We start from the raw sequence: 9,817 nt of genomic DNA on the forward strand, positions 1-9,817 counted from the left end.
TTAGCGCCATTTGAAGCGCTGACGCTCTTCAATGGCTTTTTAACTAATCTTCAATGGCATTAAACGCCATTTAAAGTTAGTTTAACGCCCTTTAAAGCTGGCTTAACGCCATTTAGTTGGTTTAACGCTATTTGAAGTTGGTTTAACGCCATGAAGTTGGTTTAACGCTATTTGAAGTTGGTTTAAAGCCATTTGAAGATGGTTTAACGCCATTTGAAGTTGGTTTAACGCCATTTGAAGTTGGTTTAATGCCATTTGGAAGTTGGTTTAACGCCATATAGGGTTGGTTTAACGCCATTTAGGTTGGTTTAACGTCATTTAGGTTGGTTTAACGCCATTTAGGCTGGCTTAACGCCATGGGTTGGTTTAACGCCATTGCGGTTGGTTTAACGCCATTTAGGTTGGTAAACGTTATTTAGGTTGGTTTAACGCTATTTAAGGTCGGTTTAACGCAATTTAAGGTTGGTTTAACGCTATTTAAGGCTGGTTTAACGCCATTTGGTTGGTTTAACGCCATTTGTTGCTGGTTTAACGCCATTCTAAGGTTGGTTTAACGCCATTTAAGGCTGGTTTAACGCCATTGAAAGTTAGTTAAACGCTGAAAGTTAAACGCCATTTGAAGCCTGTTTAGCGCCAGTCTGAAGCGCATTTAGTGTATTTAGCGCGTTTATCGCTTTCAATGGCGTTAATCTTCTTTCAATGGCATTAAACGCTATTTAAAGGTTTAACCCCTTTAAAGCTGGTTTAACGCCATTTGAGTTGGTTTAACGCCATTTGGTTGGTTTAACGTTACCAGTTGGTTTAACGCTCAGTTGGTTTAACGCCATTTGAAGTTTGGTTTAACGCCATTTGAAGTTGGTTTAACGCCATTTGAAGTTGGTTTAACGCATTTCAGTTGGTTTAACGCCATTCAGTTGGTTTAACGCCATTTTGAAGTTGGTTTAACGCTATTTGAGTTGGTTTAACGCCATTTGAAGTTGGTTTAGCGCCATTTGAATTTGGCTTGACGCTATTTGAAGTTGGTTTAACGCCATTTGAAACGCTTTTAACGCCATTTGAAAACGCGTTTAACGCCATTTGAAACGCGTTTAACGCCATTTGAAACGCGTTTAGGGCCATTTGAAACGCGTTTAATGCCATTTGAAACGCTTATCGCATTTGAAACGCGTTACGCCATTTAAAATCTTTAACGCCTTTTAAAGTTTTTAACGCCTTTAAATTTTGTAACGCCTTTAAAGTTTGTTAACGCCTTTAAAGTAAGTTTAATGCCATTTGAAGCATCGTTTAACGCCATTTACGGTTAGTTTAACGCCATTTGCTGGTTTAGCGCCATTTGAAAAATAGTTTAGCGCCATTTAAAGGTTTTTAACGCCTTTTAAAGTTTTGTAACGCCTTGTTTTGTAACGCCTTTTAAAGTTTTTAACGCCTTTTGAAGTTAGTTTAACTCCATTTGAAGCATGTTTAATGCCATTTAGAGTTGGTTTAACGCCATTTGAAGCCCGCTAACGCAATTTCAATTTGGTCCAACGCCATTTGAAGTTCGTTTAATGCCATTTTAAGTTCGTTTAATGCCATTTAAAAGTTATTTAAACGCTATTTAAAGTTCGTTAAACGCCATTTAAAGTTCGTTAAACGCCATTGCAGGTTCGTTAAACGCCATTGGAGTCTGTTAAACGCCATTGGAAGTTCGTTAAACGCCATTGAAAGTTTGTTAAACGCCATAAAGTTCGTTAAACGCCAAGTCTGTTAAACGCCATTGAAAGTTCGTTAAACGCCATGAAAGTTCGTTAAACACTATGAAAGTTCGTAACGCCATTGAAGTTCGTTAAACGCTGGAAGTTCGTTAAACGCCATTACGCCTGTTAAACGCCATTGAGTTCGTTAAACGCTATTGGAAGTCTGTTAAACGCCACAGTCCGTTAAACGCCATTGAAAAGTTCGTTAAACGCCATTGAGGGTTGGTTTAACGCCATTTAAAGTTAGCTTAACGCCATTTGAAGTGCATTTAATGACATCTAAAGTTAGTTTAATGCCATTTGTCTGTTTAACGCCATGGTGTTAAACGCCATTGAATGTTAGTTAAACGCTATTTGAAGCCTGTTTATCCTTCACGGTGCATTAAATCTCAATGGCATTGCCGTTTAAAGTTAGTTTAACGCCATTGAAAGTTAGTTTAATACCATTGAAAGTTAGTTTAACGCCATTTGAAGTTAGCTTAACGCCATTTGAAGTTAATTTAACCCTTATAGAGAAGTTGGTTTCAGGAAGTCAGAGAAAATGCACGGCACCAACGCTTGGAAGCAATGAGGAAACGGACGCCTTAGATAGGAAACCCAATAAAGGCATGGCTACATGTTTTGTGGGCTATTGTGGGATCCATGCTAAAACATTGTGTTGAATTATTTTAAGTTTGTTTATTATGAAGGCTGGTGCCTAGAGTGTGGTTTGCGCCATTTTGCTGACCGGTGTTCCTTCTGACCCCTCCTGTCCGTCAGCAGGCCCAGGCGATCTTTTATATGTTGACTCATCAATCTCTCTATTCTGTTCTCTTGTGATGATTCTTCCTTTCTTAATTAGTGTTTCAATATGTGTCTCATCTAGTTTATGTCTGAGTATGTGTATTTTATCTTGCCTTATTTCTGCCAACAGTCTTTCTGGAGAGACTATGGAGGAGCTGTTTCATACCCTAGTCTCTCTGGTCTTCCTGGGTGAAGGTGGTGGTGGTGCCATAGTTCCTGCTTATTCTTTTTTGGGGTGCTGAATCTGGCGGCTTGTGTCTTGTTATTGTGGTGGTTTCATCGTTTTCCTCTATCCATTGTTTCCTCCTCGCTTGCTGGCTCGGGTTGTATGTCTGAGATAGTTTGTTCTTGAGTCGATGGTTCTTGATTTGCAGTGCTCGGTTTGTATATTATGTTGATAATTTCGGTAGAAGGCATGTCGTTTGGGGAATTCCGTGTCTGGCAGGTTGTTGGCGGCGAACATGTCCTCGCTGCCTTGGCAAAAGTTCCAGGTCTGGCTATATTCATGATGTGGGCGGATTATGGAGGTCATTATTTTTATGGGAAGATTATTTCCAAGTTGAAACAAAATAGGTTGCTTTGGTGGGGGTGGTGAGGCGACTTTCGAGGACCTTTGTCGTTTCTTCTGGTTAATTTTGTCACAGCTGAATATGTCCTGTTTTGCTGTTCCTGTGTTCTCCCTTCTTTTGTTTAACTATTGCTGTATGGGGCAGCGAGTAGCCAGTGTTCTGTGATCTCCTTCACAGTTTAGGCATTTGGGGATATCTTTGTTTTTACACTCCCTAAAGGTGTGCCCTTGTTCTGCATTCTGAGCAGTGCTTGGTGTCCTTGTTAGGGCAGTCTGTAGCCGTGTGTGAATATTGGTAGCAGTTCCAGCATGGAGTTAGGGGGAAGAATTCCTCCTGCTCCACCGGGCTGTTGCTGATGGTAGTAGGAGAGACAAAGTCCCTCCTGGATTGCTTTGGGCCATGGCTATTTCTGTGAATCTTATTTTGAGCATGGATGACAGTCTGGGCAGCTTGACCACTTCTCCACCTTGGCCCATTGGTTACTATGATCTATGTCATTTACCAATTGCTGTTCACTTGCTTCCTCGGTGATCACTTTACAGTATCTAGTCGTTTGACTACAATTGACTTCCTTGCTCGGGGTTGTGGAGGGACTGCAACTTCAAATTTTGCAGACTTGAGTTTTCTTGTGCTCTCGCTCGATAGGAGTAAATCTACATCATTCTCAGTCAGGCACAGGGCGATGAAGGAGTCCTGGTCATGATGAGGTTAGATATGTTGATGAGTAGGGTTGCACTGAGGAGTCTTGCTAGTTCTGCTTTTCTTTCGTCAGACACGCCCCCTCATGGGAGCGTATCCGTACCCGGTGTGCCCTCATTTCAGAGAGGTACGTGGTGGACAAGTCACCGATGCGGAGGAGGCTGGAGACCTACCTATTCCGGGGAGGAGTTTGTTACGAAATTACAACCCCCCACCGCCACTTGTTGGTTGGAGGGGCATAGAGTGGTTCCTGCGACTCTCTCCCGAAGCCCTGGGGGAACTTACTTTCCTAGTGTAAATGAATGCTCACTTATAGACGTTAGCTAGTGTACCTAAAAGGGGAGGTGGGGGATTCACGATCGCGGTTACTCAGGAAGGCTCGGTGGAGGGATGGGTACTGCCTGCCCCTTTTGTGTCTACAAACTCCTGGGAGGAGGTGAACAGTTACAGGGGGACCCAAAGACGAATACCCCTTTAGGGTGCAGGTCCCCATGTAATGACCACGGTCGTACACGTCATTTTACGTAAAATCAGGCGATTCATATTACGCTCAATCGCCCATAAAACATATAGCTATGCCTTCTTTTTATTGAGGCGTCTGTTTTCTCATCACTCCCAAGCTTGGGTGCCGTCCATTTTCTGACTTCCTGAAACCAACTCTATAAAGTGAATTTGAATGTGAGAACACCATTGTTTTGAGTCAACTTAGAGATGTCTGATTACAGTTAAAGCACAAGATCCTTTTGTGATGTTGAAAGCTTTAGACTGTCTTTATTGTTAGTAACACTGGTTAAGTGAGTGTCGAGTCTGCCGTAGCTGAATGGCATCCCATGATATTGTATTGTCCCTGGGTTAGCCATGAATTTCCAATTGCGACTGAAGTTCGGTTATTTTGATGCCTAAATATCAGAGAATCTGATGTTTGTAGTTTAGTTAGTGTAAGTTTCCAATTAAGAAATTCATTAATCCCTGAACTACTCTGTCAACCTGTATAATCTCCAAAATCCAACGTATCCCCGTGAATAGTTTCTTGTCTGTGGTTTCGCTGAGTTTGTAAAAAGTGTTGTGCGTGGTATTTCACTTTGTCATGGCACCAATTTCTGAGATTATAAAAATAGTCGTCAGAAATTCACCTGACCCATGGCATTGATTTTCATAGTTAAATGTACAGTAACTGAGTTGAATGTAATTTCTATCATTGCGTGATTAGCCTTCTGTCATGTGTACCGCACAGGCCTGAGTTGCCAGTTAGCAGTATATAAACTCGTGCACGAGGGGTAGGTCACATCTCTGACGCTCTCCATCATATCTCAGGTATGTGTACGTTTTCCGCCCGCCATATTAAGTCAGTTTAACTTGGTGAATTTTGTGAATATCAGTGTTCATGTTGTAACAGTGAAATTATCATTTATCCAGTGAAAGAATTAATGTAACATAATTGTTGTGTGTGTTGTGGTGAATTATTTTTGTCACATTTCTGACGCCTTCCATCATATCTCAGCACTGTGTGTGTGTGTGTGTGTGTGTGTGTGTGTGTGTGTGTGTGTGTGTTAGCTGAATACCCAACAGTCACTGGGGACAGGTAGCTGCACATCGCTGGCTACTTTGCAGGATGTTGTTCATTGGGCAAGATTAAATTGGATTAAATTGTGCGAGTCCACACCCTGAAACTAGGCCTGAACTCCCCCGCCGTGTGTGTAGTACAACCGACCCTAACAGCCCTCTTTGTTTGTTGTGGTGACACCAGTGTGACGTCCTGGCGCACTCCTTACAGTTATATGGGCCAAAGTATTATTGTTGTATATGATTGGGGATAATTTGAGAATTATAGTTATCCTATGTTGAGTAGTGAACCCATAAATATTGATAGTACCAGTAAATATGTTACGTGAATTGAGTACATCAACTGAAGGAAAAGTGCCAGGTTGTTCATTCCGAAATAACCTGATATAATAAGTTAATTTGAGATATTATCCAGTGTGTCATAGAACCATCTGTAGTGACAATGAAATATAATGATTGTTTATTGTTGTAACCAAGAATTGAAGATTTATTTTGCTACTTGTAAAAGTAAGACCCAAGTCCAGTCCTATCTGAACGTGTAAAATAACCATCTTATTTGTCAACGAAATAATATAACAGTTAAATTATATAATAAGTAATTGAAGATCTATTTTTATGCGTGGTAAAGTAAGACCTAAGTGGTCCAGTCTGGTCTGAGTATGCTTGATTAACATCTTGTTCACTCCTTGTTAATAAATATTGAATTAGTAAACAACGAATATCACAGCTCTATTCTTTCTACCCATTGGCTCTCAGAAATAACTATTGTAACTCCGAGCCTAGAAGTTCCTTTAACACACTACCTAACAGTTCAAGATATGCTATATTCTAACAAGAGTCTGGGTGGTGGCAGGCTACCGTTGTATGTATTGTATAATAAGTGTTATAGGAAGAATGACATGGTTCCCCAGACTAATCCATGGTATAAATATAAACCACGGATATAATTGAGAGAAAGTAAGGACAAAAAATTCAGAAAATACAATAATATATTTGAAAGAAGATGTGATAAAGAAAAAATTTCCTTCGAAAATATAAGCAAAAAAATATAAGATAGATAATTATATAGAAATACTAAGAATAGAAGAATATAAGTATATAAGTATTGAAATAAATATATAACGTTCCCATACACAGGCCAGGGTGAAAAAGAAGAACAGTGGAAGAATAGCCACTGTGTAAGTAACACCGGTGGGATCGTGGCCCAGGTCCGCTGCTGGCCGTTACAGAGGGCAATCTGGGCAGCCTCGTCAGGAGACACCCTTGATCAGTGGGGGATACAGAAGGCGTTGTCTGGAGCAAGCTTCAGTATTAAAGTGGTGTTGAGTGGCTAGATAGACTCATGGATGATAGAGAGTGGTAGTAACTCTCGACAGGAGCTGCCATGCACTAACCGGCTATTGCAGACTCCTTATTTTCTTATGTTCTGATGTGACGGTTGGTAGGTCAGCAGATTGAGACAATGGCTGGCTGGCTGGCTTTGGCGGTGGTGTTTGAAGAGGTCCTATCACGGCAGGCTGGCTGATGGAGTCAGTGAGAGAGTGATTAAGTGACGCTCTCCTTGAACTTGTTTTGGGGATTACTGGCCACTTCACCTTTAGGCTATTTCGGCGGGCGTGATGTCTTCTTTCTTCTTCTTGAGGCTTCTTCTTCCATTCTTGTTCTTCTTTCTTGCCACATTCCCATTACTCTGATGGTACAACTAATCTGATAGTCTTGTTTCTTCTTTTCTTGTCATTCTTATGGTCTTCTTGTTTCTTGGTACTTTGGTGGTCTTCTTTCTTCTTGGTGTTGTTTGATTGTGGATGAATTATGGTATGGGTGAGTGATATGATAGCAGGTTTACTGACAGTCCAGATGAAATGGCCGGTCAAGTGACAAGTTTCTCTGTGATTTTTTTTCTTTTAGCCCATGTCTTTTCGTTTGTATATGTGTTGGTAGGTGTCAGTTTTACTTGGTATATGTGCGTGTTGTATGTAATGAGGTTTGTGATATGTCTCCCTGTTGTGTATGTTTCCATCTTTGTTTTATTCATTGTATTTTTTAGGGCATGGTTACATACATATTATAAAAAAGCATTGATGAGGAAAGAATATTACAGCGTCACTTATGGTGACATCATCTTGCAATAAGTTGGGTACAGTCAGCACGAAGCCTCGCTTGGTGGCTAGCATCACCAGTACAAACATCAGATTCTCTGATGATTGGGAATCAAAATAATCTAACTTCAGAAGCAATTTGGCACTCAGGGCATCCCAAAGGACGAGGTCAGGATGTCACTTCTACTGGCAGACTCTCTAACGTATTTGCCAATTTTACTAACAGTAAATACAGTTGTACCTTTCAAGCTTCACTCACAAGGGATCTTGAATGTTTTCTGTAATCAGCAATATCTAACTTACTGTAAAAAAAAAGGTGTTCCCTTTTAGTTTCAAATCTCACAACATGACATGAGATGCTATGGAATACTAGAGTCTCAGCACTACTCGGGAAAACGGACTCAGGCATACTGAAGCGCTGAGAAAACGAACGCCTCAGATGGGGGACTCAATGATGAAGGCATAGCTAAATGTTTTAGGGATTATGGATGTGTAGAATCATATGATGTTTTCACTAACATGTGCTAGCGAGATTAGTACAAAATCTTCCCCTCCCAAGATTTGTATTATGTCGGTAGAGTCACTAAAAACATTTACAGTAATTATATAATCTTTAAAACATACACTGTAATACTTGGTTATCTGTCAACACAATACACATCATCTAACGTGTCGGATCATTTCAATATATAACAATTTGCATTAAATGAATAAATAAAACATTTCTAGACATCGTTAAATGAAATCATCAAGCAATACAGTCATGGACACATAAGAGAACATAGAATCATACTTCAATAGTACAGAACATAATAAGAAAAATAAGATTGCCTCAATTACAATTTGGTACATCAAATTTGGTTTTACATACAGACAGCAATTTTAGTTTTTAATCTAGGTGATTGATCAGATGTACACGCTACAATTATGTTTAACAATAGAGTTCTCTTGCTAGGATAGATGGAGCTGACCCCATCCAGCCACTAGATTATTCGGGTTGACCTTATTACAAAACAGTCAATCCGCTCACGAGTTTGAACCAAGATCTTTTGGCCGATAATGTGGACTTCAAATAGACAATAATGCCGACCTTGTGAGTCCTCACGAGGCCAACACATCCAATGCCCTTCTGTTTCTCTGCCATATAGCATTTAAAAGCCATACCAGGTTCATGTAACCATACCGCTGGCCGTGGCAGAATCTACGAACAACTACCTCTGCCACAAAACCAGGCCTATCAGCAGAACCTGGTACTCAACACAACAGATGTTTCCACTGCAGTGAACACTTCTACCAACCTCCATGTGCATAGTGTATACTGACAAATCCTTTACCAAAAATTCTCTGCACTAACCACAAGTTAGAAAGGCTCAACAAATCCAAAGTTACAAGATATAAGTGCCCACACAACATCACCCTACAAGTACCTGTGACAGCAAACAAGGACGTGACCTTCCAACAGTGGCTTTCCTAAAGATCTATTCAAATGCAAACCTCTTCCTCATGAGAAATCTAGCCGCAGGAACATCGACTAAGACTCCCACATTACTCCTCTACCCCTCTCTCTCTCTCTCTCTCTCTCTCTCTCTCTCTCTCTCATCCAGGTTTGGATTCTGTTGAAGAATCCTGGAATGGAACCCTGAATGTCATTCACCTGCACAAACATATCTCTATTCACAAATCTTTTACCTTCTCAGCTGCTCTTTGATTACATCTGTTTCTACCGTCTGAATGGATTTAGTGAGCTCATGTAGCACCATCACGTATGATGTGGTTATAGTATGAAGACCCTTCCATTTAGCATTCAATTTTCTACTGATTCCTGGAAGAGGTAATTATTTCTCTTATACCGTCTCACCCATTTGTACTGATTGGTTAAGTGTATCATATTGGCTCTTTGTCTGATTTCCTTTGACACTCACAGATGTTTCAGCACATCAATCGGTGACCTTCTCTTAATCCTTCATGACTGGGACCCGGAGCTGTGAACTTGCCTCTTCTGCTGCATGTTTGGGCTGATCTACCTTCGTTGTGATAAGAACATAAGAATGGAGGAAACTGCAGCTGGCCTATTATTGGCCCATACTGGGCAGTCCCGTTCTGACTATTGCTCATATAAGCATCAACCCTATGTTGGAGAAGCAATTCAGCGTATTCAGGTTAATGATGATATTTGGTAACTTGTTCACATTCATCCCCTCTCTATTTCCAAATCAGTGTTTGCCTATTTCACGCCTAAATTAAATTTGTCTAATTTAAAACCATTATTACAGTTGCTCCTGGTTTGGATAGTTTAAATACCTTTGTAATAATCCTTTATTTTAGCCCTGCCTTCCACTTATACCTCTATAGCAATACGTAACTTCTA

This window comes from Homarus americanus, unplaced genomic scaffold, assembly GCF_018991925.1.
Source record: "Homarus americanus isolate GMGI-L3 unplaced genomic scaffold, GMGI_Hamer_2.0 scaffold30535, whole genome shotgun sequence".
In the NCBI taxonomy this organism is placed as follows: Eukaryota; Metazoa; Arthropoda; class Malacostraca; order Decapoda; family Nephropidae; genus Homarus; species Homarus americanus.